The 15,492-nt window shown below is 37.5% G+C and overlaps 1 protein-coding gene across 1 annotated transcript in view; it reads left to right on the forward strand.

Annotated features, from left to right (window-relative positions):
• GUCY1A2 (guanylate cyclase 1 soluble subunit alpha 2) overlaps positions 1-15,492 on the forward strand; it is a 311,211-nt gene that overhangs the window by 209,909 nt on the left and 85,810 nt on the right. The gene's annotated exons all lie outside the window — the stretch shown is intronic.

Here is a 15,492-nt window from a genome sequence, read left to right on the forward strand (position 1 = left end):
TATTCAAATATGCATTATGTGACATTTTGTATTTTTTTGTACATAACTAAGTCCTCTAGTGCTTATTGGAGGAGAATAAAATATGATCTCATTTAATCTCCCATGACTAATATGCAGAGTTGTTACATTATCTTCATTTTCAGATACAGAAACTAAGTTTTAGAAAGGCTAAATAATCCAGGTAATATAGCTCATAAATCAGAATCTTAACTAAGGCTTGTCTGACTCTAGAGCCTACAGCATTTTCGCAAATCTAGGTTGTGTTCTAAACAATGATGAAATCGTAAAAAAAAAAAAGTAGAAACTGCACCCTGGCTGGTGTAGCTCAGTGGATTGAGCACGGGCCTGCGAACTAAAGGACTGCAGTTCGATTCCCAGTCAGGGCACATGCCTGATTGCGTTGCAGGCCAGTTCCCAGCAGGGGACACATGAGAGGCAACCACACATTGATATTTCTCTCCCTCTCTGCTTCCCTTCCCCCTCTAAAGATAAACAAATAAAATCTTTTTTAAAAAGTAGAAACTGTTTCAAAACTAGATTACAAGGCCCTGGCCAGTGTGGCTCTGTAGGTCAGAGTATCATCCAGTGGCTAAAAGGTTGCAGTGTGACTCACAGTCAGGGTACTTACCTAGGTTGCAGGTTTGATTCCTGGTCTGGGCGCATACAGGAGGCAACCAAGCGATGATGCTTCTCTCTCACATTGATGTGTCCTTCTCTCCCTAAAAGCAATGAAAAAATGTCTTCAGGTAAGGATTAAACAAACAAACAAATAAATAAATAAATTACATGAGCAATAACTATAGTTATACTGTCAAGTGGTGAGAAGAACTCTATGACCATAGTTCAGAGTTTTGAGAAGCCGCATCTTAAAAGTTGGGGACTCTCCCATCTGCCATCCTCCCTTTTTGTCAGACAGCTAGCATCTTCTCCCTTAACTCTTTTTATGCACAAATAGCAATAGCATACTAGGAAGGAGGGAGCAATAGGATATAATTTTAAGATAGTAAAAACTGAATAATGAATCTTTTTTAAATAAAATCATCTTTCATAGGCAACTCTGAGAAATGTTAGCAATAAAATATTTCCCCCTGTTGGTGTGGGTACAGAGAAATCCCATGTTAAAACCCAAACTCACTCTTAGGGGACACAAGGTGTGGGGATTGAGCACAAGGCAACTGGATTACCGGAAATAGAAACCAGCGAGTGTGTCTAGACAGCACGAATGAGGATGAGCATCAGGACAAACTTCGATACAGAACCGTAGGCTTTTCTTTGGCCAGGGCCAGACATAGAGCCAGAGGGTGCACAGGAGACTGCACTCCCACCTCCCAACCCCCGCACCCCAGAGTCGAAAGGGAACCAAACACAACAACTTCATCAAAGGATATAGGGATGTCCTTCGGACTTTAAATGCCAAAATAGGAATTAGAACCCACAGGGATGCCAGAGCTAGTAGGTTATTTCTACCCACTCTTGAAACTGAGTAAAATATATTTAGAAACACTCTTGGCATTAGTGCAATTTGAAATTACTACATATCTTGAGTTCTGAAAATCTTCAGAACCAATGAAAACACTGTGTTGATGTTGTAAGCTCCAAACCTCTGTAAATACAATGCCCATAAAAATAGGGCTAGAAAACCTATTAACATCATGTACATTTCATTTAATTTACATATGTATATTGTTCTGCTTTAGTCTCTCTTTAGTCAGTTAATTATAGACTCGTATTAATGATAATTCCTTAACTAATTGGTAGAAAAATAGTCTGTACATCCTAAAAATAAATACAGAATGCCGAGGTAAACAGGATAGATATCTGTGATAAAATGGTTTATATGTAAGGTGATCTGTATTCACTTCTGAGTGGGCATGTTATTGTCTCAGGGAAACTGAAAGGCAGGCCAGCCCTTGAGATTCAGATGTCTGGGTGCAGACCCCTGAGGCTTTGCACTGATGTGTTAGCAGTTTGTAAATTGGAGAAGGAGCTATATCAGACTTGAATCCCCATCTTTAGCCTCTGAGTAAGAGCTGAAATGTCTGCTCACATCAAGTGACAAGGCTACAGAACTCTATGCCTCAAGAATTTTGATTTGTCTCGCCATTTGGTAATATGGAGCTACTAAAGCTGGCTGTTCACGGGACCATCAGCCAGGTTTCAGAAAATAAAGCAGAATATTAATAATATCACTCCTGTGTGGATTGGATTTTGCATGGGAAAAAAATGAAATGCTTTCTTTTTTTCTTGTTTTGTCTTTTGGTAAAAATGCTTTTTTAATACCTAGATACTTAGTTTATTCTTGGAATTCTATAAACATGTGTATAATATTTTACTCCATTTCTCAGCACCAAATGCCATGTCCATTTAGTAAAGAGTGACTGTTTCACGTTCCCCCCAAGATTTACATATTTTCTGCTTCCGAAATGAAAAGCTACCAAAGATTTATACCAGTTCATTTTAGCGAATTCTATCAACCTCAATGCCATTTACTTTTGCTGCTATTTTAGTGGAAAGGAAGTAACAGTCTCTTCTAGTAAGTAAGTCTAGAAAAGAGGGATTTCTGAAGTTGAAAATATTCAATTCATTTATTCACTTAATAAACATTTTTGAATCACTCAAGAACAGGGCATGACTCCCATATAAGCCTATAAAATGTTATGGAAATTAGTATATATATTTAGCACAATTTGAATAAGTAGAAAAGAACTAACTTATATACTTTAGAAGGTAAGGTGAAAGTCAAAGATAAGTATTCTGCCCTGGTAGCTCTTCTACTGGGGGATTATATTGTCAATTTCAGAATACCATAATGCCCTAAGAATTAACCGACAAGGGTTTTGCTTCATTTATATTTTTCCCCTTGGCAACCACTTAGGCTGCAGATAAGGGACAAACAAGGAGAAAGATGGATCCTTTTCCTTGTTGCTCTCATTGCATTCAGCTAAAGCCGCGGAATCCCAGCGCTATGTTAAGTACACTGCTTGGAGTTTCATCTTTCCACTTTGAACCACTACTTAACATCTGTGCTTCAGTTTTGCCATCTGTGAATAGACTAATTTTACCTACCACATAGTTATATTGTATGAGCTTTTAAATGAAATATATGTAAAATGCTTATTACAGTGTCTGGTCTATGGCAGTAAATGTAAATGTTAATTGTCATTTTTCAAATAGGTATTTCTGGGTATATATGGGGAGTGGGTATGTGTTTTGTATACATATGCCTGTATGTGCATGTGTTTGTATGTATGTAAAGATGGTATAGCCTAGCCCTGGCTGGTGTAGCTAAGTGGATTGAGCACAGGCCTGTGAATCAAAGTGTCACAGTTCAATTCTCAGTCAGGGCACATGCCTAGGTTCTGAGCCAGGTCCCCAGTAGGGAGCGCATGAGAGGCAACCATGCATTGATGTTTTTTCCCTCTCTTTCTCCTTCCCCTTCTCTTTCTATGAAAGTAAATAAAATTCTTTAAAAAAAAAAAGGTGGGGTAGCCAGTGCTTAGCAGAAAAAAAAAGATAAAATGTTTATTTGCTTAAATTTATTCTTTCAGGTTATTAGAATTGTATTGTATGCCAGAGAAAGACTAAAGGAAGCATAGGGAGAGAGGTAAGAGTAAGGGGCAAGAGAAATATCTCCCTGAAATACATTATTTGTCTTGTCTTCACTGAGTCCTCATGGATCCTCTTTCTTGAAGATGGGCCCATAGTTTATCTTCACGGGCTAGTTTTGTATATATAACCTGAGCTACAATATGAAATTTGTGAAGGTAACAGTGTTTCTTCAAATAATATTGGCTTGTGCAATGCCTATGACCTAAAATGTTAATTCTTTTTGTATTCTAATACAACATCCAGCATTATTTTCTCTATTTATGGAATATTTTTGTTTTACACTCTTGGGGCAAATTCTGAAACAATTAAAAGGGTAAAATAATTTGGATTGCCAAGCAGAAATCAAAATTGATAGTGTCTTACTGAATTTCTCAAAGTAATTTTGGGTTGTTGTTATTATCCCTGTTGATTTCTTAAAAGATTTTATTTACTTAATTTTAGAGTGAGGAGAACAGAGGGAGAAAGAGAGGGAGCAAAACATCAGTCAGTTGCCTGTCATATGTGCCCCCAGCTGGGGACAAACCCACAACTCAGGGATGTGCCCTGACTGGGAATTGAACATGCAACATTTCACTTTGCAGGATGGTGCCCAATCAGCTGAGCCCCACTGTTGATTTCTAATTTTCTAAAGAGTATTGGCGATTGCTAAGCAATGGATTCTTTGATTTTTGTAATACCAAGAGTTATGGACTGAGTGTTTGTGTCCTCCCAAATTCATTTGAAGCCCATCTCCCAGTGTGATGGTATTTGGAGGTGGAAGCCTTTGGAGGGTAATTAGGTTCAGGTGAGATTATGCAGGGGAACTTCACGATGAGATTCATGTCCTTAGTAATAGTAATAAGAAATCAGAATTCTCTCTCTGCCATGTGAGGACACAGGTGACCATCTGCAAGCCAGGGAGGGAGCCCTCACCAGTGAACCGAACCAAATCGGTCAGTACCTTGATTTTGGAGGCTGATTTCTCAGCCTCCAAAACTGTGAGAAAGAAATTCCTGTTTTTGAGCTCCTGATGTATGTTACTTTGTTATAGCAGCATGAATGCAAAAAAATGCATACCAATTGTAAAACAGCCTGGAAATTTATGATAAAAATCTCTAGCAAGATTTCTTAGTGTAATAGGTCCGTGTTGCTAGGTTACCCCATGATGAAAATGAAGGATTTTTCACTAGCCTTATGAAGTTTATGTCATTACAGAACATCTCACTTTTGTGTATTCATAAGCTGTGAAGAAGTGAAGTCCTGAGCTAAACAATCTTTGCTCTTGTAACTAACATCTTTATGAGTAGCATGAGAAAGTAGCATTTAAGTAGTATACATTTTGTTATTATAAGTTTTGCTACCTAAATACTTACTCCTATGTGTTTATTTTAAAAATTCACTTAAAATATCAACTTTTCTTTATAAAAAATTACTGTCATTAAAAAATCATTTACTGTATCCTGAAGTCATTTAGCAGAGGATTTCAGACAAGCTTTGTAGTATGAATATCTCAGTTATATTCCCATCAAGTTTTATAATTCCTGGGTATTATATGAGTTTACTAAAATAAATATTGATCTAGATGAGACACTTCTCACTTATCTGATAGGATACCCTCAATGCAATTTGCAAGTCTTATTGAATTTGGTAGCCTGTATTACGTTTTTTCACCAAGCCTTTAATTAGTGACGTTCTGTAGGAGAAATTGTGCACATTATCTTCCCTGTGTTTGCCAGTTAACAACCATGATTTAAAAGGTGCAAATTCCTTAAAGCAAAATGGAATTCACATTTACTAAATACAGACTGTGTTCTAGGTGCAGTGCTAGTTGTCTTAGCAACTAGCTAAGACAGTGATATTTTACTTATTTTCCAGAAGAACCCTCTGCACTGTGTCCTCTTGAGTCCTTTTTGAAGATTGGTTTAGTGAGTGACAGATGTTAAAATTTAGTTCTGATTCAGCTGAAAGTTTGTATTTTAGAAAACAGTGGTTGAAATAATTTATGAATCAGATAGCTAGCTGGTGTTCTTAATTAGTCAGAAGTAGAACTAGGACCAAAGATTGTTCTAGCGTTTGTGTATGTCTATTTCACTAATTGGTATCCTCTATCTAGTAATTTCGACAATCACCAGGCAAATTTTATACCTTTAAAATAAGAACAATGGTATGTCATAAGATTGTTCAAGGGTAAAAAGAGCTAATAGCACACTGGCTGGTGTGGTTCAGTGGATTCAGCCCATAAACCCAAAGGTTGCTGGTTCGATTCCCAGTCAGGGCATATGCCCGGGTTGTGGGCCAGGTCATCGGTTAGGGGCGTAAAGGCAAACAATCAATGTTTCTCACCCTCTCTTTCTCCCTCCCTTCCCTCCTCTGTTTAAAGTCTTTTTTAAAAAGCTAATAGCAAAAGGTCTTTATAATGAAGCAGAGGTCCTTGATATTATAGTTGGAGGGTGAGTTTGAATTTTTAAATTACAATTTGAATTTTAGCATAGAGTTAAGACTATAACTAGTCTCTTTTTTAAAGTCACTCAACAAATCTGCAGTACTTTTCCTTTTAATATACTTTATTGATTAGCTATTAAAACCAATAGTGAATACTATTACAGTAGTCCATCTTTTTCTCCCTTTTATTCCCCTCCACCCTGTACCCCCCCTCCCACCAGCATTCCCCCACCTTAATTCATGTCCATGGATCACACATCTAAGTTATTTGGCTTCTCCATTTCCCACACTATGCTTAACCACCCCCCCCATCTATTTTGTACCTACCATTTATGCTTTGTATTTCCAGTACATTTTCCCTATTCTCTCCCCTCCCCACCCCCACTGATAACCCTCCATATGATCTCTATTTCTATGAATCTGTTCCTGTTCTAATTGTTTGCTTAGTTCAATGCCTTTTGCTCAGCTCTCAGCTGGCTTTCAATCACTTCCTCCACTACCCACAAGCAAATTGGGCCCTTCTGGTGCTGATTCCTGGGTGGGTGGTTTTGTGTACGTTCTAGGATCCTGTGGGTTTCTTCAATGAACTCTCCTGTGAGGCTGGGAGTTTCTCCTGCCACCTCAACCCCCACAGGTTTTTTCAATGAGAGGTTTTGAGGCTTCATTTCCCCTCACTGGAACCCCTGGTTGTGTGGTCTGTCTTGCTTCACAGTTGTTCCTCCTGATTTATCCTCATACAAATGTGGGACCACCTGCTCTGCCAGCCATTGCCTCACCTGGTCCTCCAGCCACTGCCTTGCCTGCCCCGGTCCTCCACCTACCATTTCGCCACAAGTCCACTCCATCCTGGCTGCCCATCTCCACCCATCCTACCTGTCAGGATGAATGTTTCTTCTTTAACTCCTTGGTTGTCAGACTTTCATACAATTTGATTTTCTGGCAGTTCTGATTATTTTTAAAAATTTGTCGTTGTCCTTCTTTTGGTTGTGTGAGGAGGCAAAGTGTATGTATCTACACCTCCATCTTTAATATATGTGTACTTAATAGTAAAGACTTGCTTTCTTTGGCTCCAGAGGACTAAAGGGGATTTCTCTGCAGAAGTTAGGAAAGTAATTTCAGCCCAGTGGAAGATCCTCATGAACATCAGTGTCCCAACAATGAAATAGACTGGCTGCAACTGTATGCTCTGGTCATTGGAGTGATTCAAAGACAAACTACAGTCTTTTGATGGGAAAGAAAAAAATTTTAAATATATTTTATTGATTATGCCATTACAGTTGTCCCATTCCCCCCTTTACTCCCCTCCACCCTGCACACCCCTCTCCCACCATTCCTCCCCTTTCATTCATGTCCATTTGTCACAAGTTCTTTAGATTCTGTACTTCCCATAGTATTCCTGAAAGCACCAACTGAAAAGACTTTCTCAGGGTTGAGGGGCTGGGAGAGGCCCCCAGGCTCACAGAGAGTTTGTTGGAGAGACCCACAGGGTCCTGGAGAGTACAGGGGCCCACACACCTGGGAACCAGCACCAGAGGAGCCCAATTTGCTTGTGGGAAGCTGCAGAGGGAACAGAAATCTGAGAGAGAGTGGAGCAGAACAAAGTGCCATTATTTTTTCCTCTCTACCCTGCCCCCACATACAATGTCACAACCCAGCGACTCAGTCGCCTGGCCCCGGTGAACACCTAAGGCTCCGCCCCTCATACATAAGAGAAATTCTTAAAAGGTCACTTTATTCCATGAGATTCTAAGATTATAAATACCCAATGCTGGAACAATATGTAGTTGTCTTGGAAAATGTTGCCAAAGTGCAATTCAACCCTGTCGATTCCCCATTAATGATTGGGGTATATGTTTATTTTTATAAATGTTTTTGAAAGTACAAAAATGATCATTTAATTTTATCTTAAATTCAAGTATTTGGTTGTGAATGTTTATACATTTTAATGCATTTTTCAAGATTTGAAATTGTTAACGTGGTTTCGAATAAGCTGGAAAATTGTAAGAAATCACTGAAGCAGTGAAGTAGTGGGATACAAAGTCAATATTCAGAAATCGATGGCAGTTTTGTACACCAGCAATGAAATGCCAAAAAGAGAAACTAGGAAAAAATCCCATTTACTCTAGCAACAAGAAAAATAAAGTAAATAGGAATAAATTTAGCCAAGCAGGTAAAAGACCTGTGCTCGGAAACCTACTGAACACTCAAGAAAGAAATTGAGGAAGATACAAATAAATGGAAGCATATACTGTGTTCATGGATAGGAAGAATTAACATCATTAAAATATCCATACCAACCAAAGCAATCTATACAGTGAAAGCAATCCGTATTAAAATACCAATGGTATAATTCACTGATCTAGAACAAATATTCCAAAAATGTATGGCACCGAAAAAGACCTCAGATACCCTCAGCGATCTTGAGAAAGAAGGAAAAAGTTGGAGACATCACAATACCTGATATAAAACTGTACTACAGGCCATTATAATCAAAATAGTCTGGTACTGGCATGAGAATAGACATACAGATCAGTGGAAAATAATAGAGAGCCCAGAACTAAACCCATGTCTCTATGGTCAATTAATAATTGACAAAGGGGGCATGAGCATACAATGGAGTAAAAAATAGCCTTTTCAATAAATGGTACTCTGGGAACTGAAGTGGTACATTAGGAAAGAAAATGAAACTAGACCACCACCTTATACCATACACCAGAATAAACTCAAAATGGATGAAATACTTAAATATAAGCTGTGACATCATAAAAGTTCTAGAGGAGAACATAGGCAGGAAAATTTCAGATGTCCCATGTAGCAATATTTTTGCCAATACATTTCCTAGGGCAAGGGAAGTCAAGGAAAAAAAAATAAACGAAACTACATCAAATTAAAAAGCTTTTGCAGGGCTAAAGAAAATATCATAAAAATGAAAAAGGAACTGACCATAAGGGAGGATATATTTGCCAATGATATATCAAAAATGGGTTTGATCCTCAAAATATATAAAGAACTAATGACTCAAAACAAGGAAGACAAACAATCCAATTAAAAAATGGGCAAAGTACCTGAATAGACAGTTCTCCAAAGAGGACATACAGATGGCCCAGAGACATATGAAAAGATGCTCAACACCACTAGCCATCAGGGAGATGCAAAGTAAAAACACAATGAGATACCACCTCACACCTGCCAAACTAGCTATCATTAATAAATCAACAAAGATCAAGTGCTGGCTAGGATGTGTGGTGGAGGGAATCCTAGTGCACTGTTAGTGGGAATGCAGACTGGTCCAGCCATTGTGGAAAACAGTATGGAGTTTCCTCAAAAAGCTAAAAGTGGCCTGGCTGGTGTAGCTCAGTGGATTGAGCATGGGCCTGCGAACCAGAGGATCGCGGTTCGATTCCCAGTCAGGGCACATGCCTGGGTTGCAGGCTGGTTCCCTGCAGGCCAACTCCCAGCAGGGGACGCAGGAAAGGCAACCATACATTGATGTTTCTCTTCTTCTCTCCTTCCCTTCCCCTCTAACGATAAATAAATAAAATATTAAAAAAAAACCTAAAAGTGGAACTGGCTTTTGACCCAGCCATTCCACTGCTGTGAATACACCCTAAGAATCCAGAAACACCAATTTAAAAGAATTTACGCACCCCAGTGCTCATAGCAGCACTATTTACAATAGGCAAGTGTTAGAAACAAGATAAGTGCCCATCAGTAGATAAGCAGATAAAAAAACTCTAGTACATTTACACAACAGAATACTACTCAGCAGAAAGAAAAACAAACAAACAACAACAGCAACAACAACAACAACAAAAAAACGGAACTCCTACCTTTTGGGAGAACATGGGTGGAACTGGAGACTATTATGGTAAGTGAAATAAGCTAGTTGGTGAAAGACAAGTATCAAGTGATCTTAGTTGTAAGACAAATCTAATGGACAAAATAAATTAATGAACAAAATAGAACCAGGGACATGGAAATATGGAACATACTGAGAGTGGCCAGAGAAGAGGAGGAAGCAGGATAATGGTAGAAAGAAGGGGAAGGGACTCATCAAAAAACATGTATGAATCACCTATGGACATGGACACCTGTGTGGGTACTGACTGCAGAAGGGGAGTTGGTCTTGGTGGAAGATGGCAAAGGGAGAAAAACTGGGACAGCTGTAATAGAATAACAATTAAATAAATAAAAAAGGAACCACTATAGCAAAATTCTTATTAGACTGCTGATTTTCTTTTGTGTATGTGTGTGTTTGTGTATGTGTGCCTGTGTGTTAGAATTTGTGAAAGCTACCTATTAAAATAATGCTCTTCTTTGGATGGACTGGGAGAACAGTATGCTAAGTGAAATAATCCAGTCAGAGAAAAACAAGTACCACATGATTTCACTCATATGTGAATCTAATGAACAAACTGAACTAACAAATAAAATAGACCATAGATAGAGTGCAAACTGATAGCTCTTGGGGAGGGAGGGTTAGAGAATAGAGGGACTGAGCAAAAAAGAAAAACGACTCATGAACATGGACAGCAGTGTGGTGATTGCAGCAGTTAGGGAATTGGGTGGAGGTGGAAGAGGGTATCAAGGAGATGAATGGTAATGAAAAATACAATTAAAAATGTCAGTAAAAACTTAATGCTGTTATTAAGATAATCCAAAGCAGTATTTTAAAGGTTTTTTATTTGATACTCAAACTTTAGTATTATACAGATTTTTTTCTGCTGTCATAAAATGAAAACTTTGTGCATCTCCCTTTTCCACTTAGTACTAGTGTCACTGCCTTAAAAGAATGGTGTATATTTCAGGCATCTGATAAAAGGAGGTCATTTGACCTTTAGGAAGAGGCCAGATGAGGACTGCTGAAGTTGCTTATGACAGTGCAGTCAATGACAGTTAAGTGTAGGGGGAAGGGTATAAGATATTAAGGCTGAAAAGCTATTTTTAATTCTTTAAAAATTAAGTCATATGATCTACTTCTACTTCCATAAAATGGGAACAGTGGTATTGCCTCACATTTTTGTTGCAGGTGACATATCTGGAGTCATTCATGTGAAAGAAGATGAAGGCTAGATAACGTATGTTCGAGAATTTGCCATGAGGGGAGGGAAGAAGATTGTCTTAGTCCATTCAGTCTGCTGTAACAAAAATACCATAGAGTGGGTGGCTTTTAAACAACAGAAACTTACTTTTCACAGTCTGGAGTTTGGGAAGTTCAGGATCAAGATGCTGGAAGATTGAGTATCTAGTGAGGGCTAACTTCCTACTTCACAGATGACTGTCTTCTTGCTGTGTCTTTATATGGTAGAAAGGACAAGGAGGACTCTCCGGTCTCTTTTAGGAGTTAGTTAGTACTCTTGTCATAATTTAAATACATACCTTTCCAGGCTGGCAAGGTATATACAAGAGGCTTGAGTCAATGTTGGAACCATGAAGGAAGTAGTCAATTTTGTCTATTTAATGGAAATATTTTCATTGCATTGTTTATGCAAATCACCTGATCATTGGAATATATTTTTATTTTGGCACTATGCAGGCTTAACCTAATTTGATAGAAGAGACATATATTGGAGTCATTTAACAATGACATTGCTTTTGAAAGCTAATTTATACATTATCTATATTGACCTAGCTCTTGATATAGATGTTTATAATACAATTGGACTCAGTCATAGTCCTCTAAGTGTCTATGATACCTGCACTGTGCTAGCTCCTGTAGGACTTGAAAAAGATAACTAAGGTATTGTACTTGCCTTCCAAGTTAAATGACAGCCATCTAGACAGGAAGGTCGTAGAGAAAGGATGAATGCAAGTGACTGCAGTGTAAGAGATGCAGAAGCTAAGTTGTATTGGGACTCTAAAAGAAGCAAAGATGATATTGTACTGAAGGACTGGGGATGATTACTTTCATAACAGATACGGCTTGAAAAATGGATGTGGAAACATGACAAGTTTGACTCGTGGAGGAGGGGCTGGGGAATGCTTTCTATCTAAACTATACTTAACCTGGAAAAAGAAAGTAATTCCACAGATATCTGAGGCTAATAGGATTTATGGAGGTTAGATTATGTTCTTCTAAAAATGAATTTTTAATAAAATATCTCTACTTGATTTACTAATCGGGCTGTACTATCTACTTTAAGAAAAAAAAACTATTTTTAAAGCAGTTTTAGATTTACAATAAAATTGGAAGAAAGGTATATATTTTACCATATATCTTCTGCCCCCCATAATCTTTGGAATTATAAATATCACCAGAATGGCGTATTTTTACCAAGAATGAACCTACATCAACACAGCATAATAGCCAAGCTCATAATTTACCTTGTGGTTCACTCTTGATTTCACAGTCTGTGGGTTTGGGTAAGTGTATAATGACACATATCCATCATTATAATAATATACAGAGTATTTTCACTGCCCTAAAAATAATCTATATTCAGCCTGTTTATCCTATCTCCTCAGTCACACAAAACTGGTCTTTTTATGGTCTCTACAGTGCTACTTTTTCCAGAATGTCATATAGCTGGAATCATTGGCTCTTTCAGATTTGCTTCCTTCACTTAGAAATACACATTTAAGTCTCCATGTCTTGACATGGCTTGATCATTCATTTCTTCTTAGTGTAAAATGCTAATTTATTCCTGGATGTACCACAGTTTATCTATTCACCTACTAAAGGACCTCTTGGTTGCCTCCAAGTTTCAGTGATTTTATATAAAGTTGCTATAAACATCTGTGTGTAGGTGTTTGAGTGGGCATAAGTTTTCAACCCCTTCAGGTAAACGCCCAGGAGCACAACTGCTGGATCATATAGTAAGGGTATGTTTAGTTTTGTAAGAAACCACCAAAATGTCTTACAAGTAGGCTTTACCATTTTGCTTTCTCAGCAGCAGTGAATGAGAGATTTTGTTGCTTCACATCCTCATCAGCATTTGTTGTCAGTGTCTGGATTTTGGCCATTCTAATAGATGTGTAATGGTATCTTATGTTGTTTTAATTTTCATTTGCCTGATGACATATAATATGAAGATCTTTTCATATAAATTTTTCCTTCTGTATATCTGCTTTGATGAGGTATCTGTTAAGGTCTTTGGACTATTTTTTTAAAATAAGGTTGTTTTTTCATTATTGAATTTTAGGAGTTCTTTAAATATTTGTGTAACAGTCCTTTACCAGATGTGTCTTTTGCAAATGTTTTCTCCCAGTCTGTGGCTTGTCTTCTCATTTTCCTGATACTGTCTTTGACAGATGTTTTTAATTTTGATGAAGTTTACTTTATTAGTTCTTTTATAGATTATGTGTTTGTTGTTGTATCTGAAAAGGTAATTATAATACCCAAAGTGATTGAAGTTTTCTTTTAGAAGTGTTATAATTTTCTATATTATTCTTAGGTTTGTGATCAATAATGCCTTTATTTTTGTGAAGGGTGTAAGGTCTGTGTCTAGATACTTAGTTTTTGCATGTGATGTCCAGTTGTTCCAGCATCATTTGTTGAAGAGACTGTCTTTGCTCCATGTGTTACTTTTTCATCCTTTTCAAAGATCAGTTGACTAGATTTTAGGGGGTCTATTTCTGGAACCTCTATTCTGCTACATTGACCTATTTGTTTATTCTTCAGCTATACTATATCCTCTTGATTACTATAGCTGTATAGTAAGTCTTGAAACTATTCACAGTTGTGATATCAACTAACATTATTTATAAATTAATTCTATATGTTTACTGAAAACTATAGCAAACATTCAGCATACTCTGGGAATATGTTTAAAGTTCTGGTAAATCAGGAATCCCTGGAGAATGTTTCTTGAAAATAATAGATTCAGTAATTATTTTTATAAAGAGTAAATGGATGAAGTTCAAGTAGAACAATAACTTGGAATAACTTTGAATCATTCATTTTGATTGGGCCATAGACTAATACTGATAATGGTAAATAAAAGTGAAATATTGGAGTTGTGTTATTGAAGATCTTAGAAGACAATTTACTGTACAGCAGAAAGAAATTTTCAGTTGCCCACATCTAACTTGAGAATTTAGAAAGAAATTTTGACTGGATATTTTAATATATTTTTATTTGCTAACTTGCCTTAGTATTAAACAGTCTTTATGATAAACAACCTAGAGCCTAGCAACTGTATTTTCTACATGACTGAGATTCCTGGGCAGGAACTGGAATTTACTTTGATAGATCTGCTGAGAGTTTTATCAGAGCTTTCTTTGATAGGCAGTCATTTGGATTCTATTTTCCCTCATTTGGGAATAGTTCCCAGGTCAAATCACTGTTCTATTTATATGCATGACCTCATTTTCAGTGCTGTATCAGCTGAGCACTATAGAGACATCCTTAAAAGAAATAGTATTTGGGTCAGAAACATCAACCAAAATGATTTATTAGATAGATTTTTTTAAAAGAATGAAGTGACTTTTTTGAAGCTTTATCAGTAAATTCTTAGTGAAAGTTGTTTCCATTTCAATTGCCAAACCATTATGCAGTTCAGTTTGATGTATTTAATTAAACTGAATAAACTTTCTTGGATCATTGAATACCTACTGTGCTAGGTGATTCTCGGCATCTGGGTGTGTGGGGCAGGGGCTAGGAGTTGCAGTTTAAAGTTCTGACAAATAAGCAAATGTCTGGAGAAGTTTATTGATCCTTTTTGTAGGGTGGAAGAGAGAAGACAAAGAATATATGGGAATAGCTGGGGTTCAGGATAGAAGTGCTTTTCTCTGAAAGATCTTTGCCTCTTTAAAAAAAAGACAAATATTTGGATGAGTATTGTAAAATTTTTAACCCACATAATATACCAGAAATCTTCCAACTTTGAGAATCAGAAAATATACCTAAGAGTATGTGAAAATGCATGCAGGTGGGCCTTATATCTAGATTTTGATTGAGTAGCCGTAGGTGGGGCCTGGGAATGTAATTTTTACCAGGTACTACTGGATAATTCTTATGCAGGTGATCCTGAGTTTTGCATTTGAAAAACTTGCCTAGAGGACAATTCTAAACCACATATGTAGAAATCAGATGTAATTTTAAATTATCAATAAAATTCTCATTGAGCATTCTGACTTTGTGCCCCCTTTTTTAGACTTGGGTGGCAAAAGTGTGGCAAAATTCAGGATACCACATCCTGCCAGTCATCACCTCTGGTGCCTCAATTTTCTCTAGAACATCTGGTACTTGTGAGTGACCTGTGTGCAGGACAGAGGCCCCCACCACATCCTGTTAATGCTGGGGGGGCGTTCCCTACAGAGATCTGATTCATAATGGGGCCCAGGTCCCAGGATACAGCTGGTGTGGGAGTTTGGCTAAAAAGGTGATGACTGACAAGTGTGCCATATTCTCAATGGAAGCAGAAGAGATGAAGACAGTAATGGAAGTGGTAGGTGAAAAGCAGGTGGAGACAAGAATGCTGGAGGAAGAAGAATGGAGCAGAAGGAGATACAAGAGAAGAT

This window comes from Sturnira hondurensis, unplaced genomic scaffold (genome assembly GCF_014824575.4).
Source record: "Sturnira hondurensis isolate 20B ecotype Veracruz unplaced genomic scaffold, ASM1482457v3 Scaffold0006213, whole genome shotgun sequence".
Taxonomy (NCBI): domain Eukaryota; kingdom Metazoa; phylum Chordata; class Mammalia; order Chiroptera; family Phyllostomidae; genus Sturnira; species Sturnira hondurensis.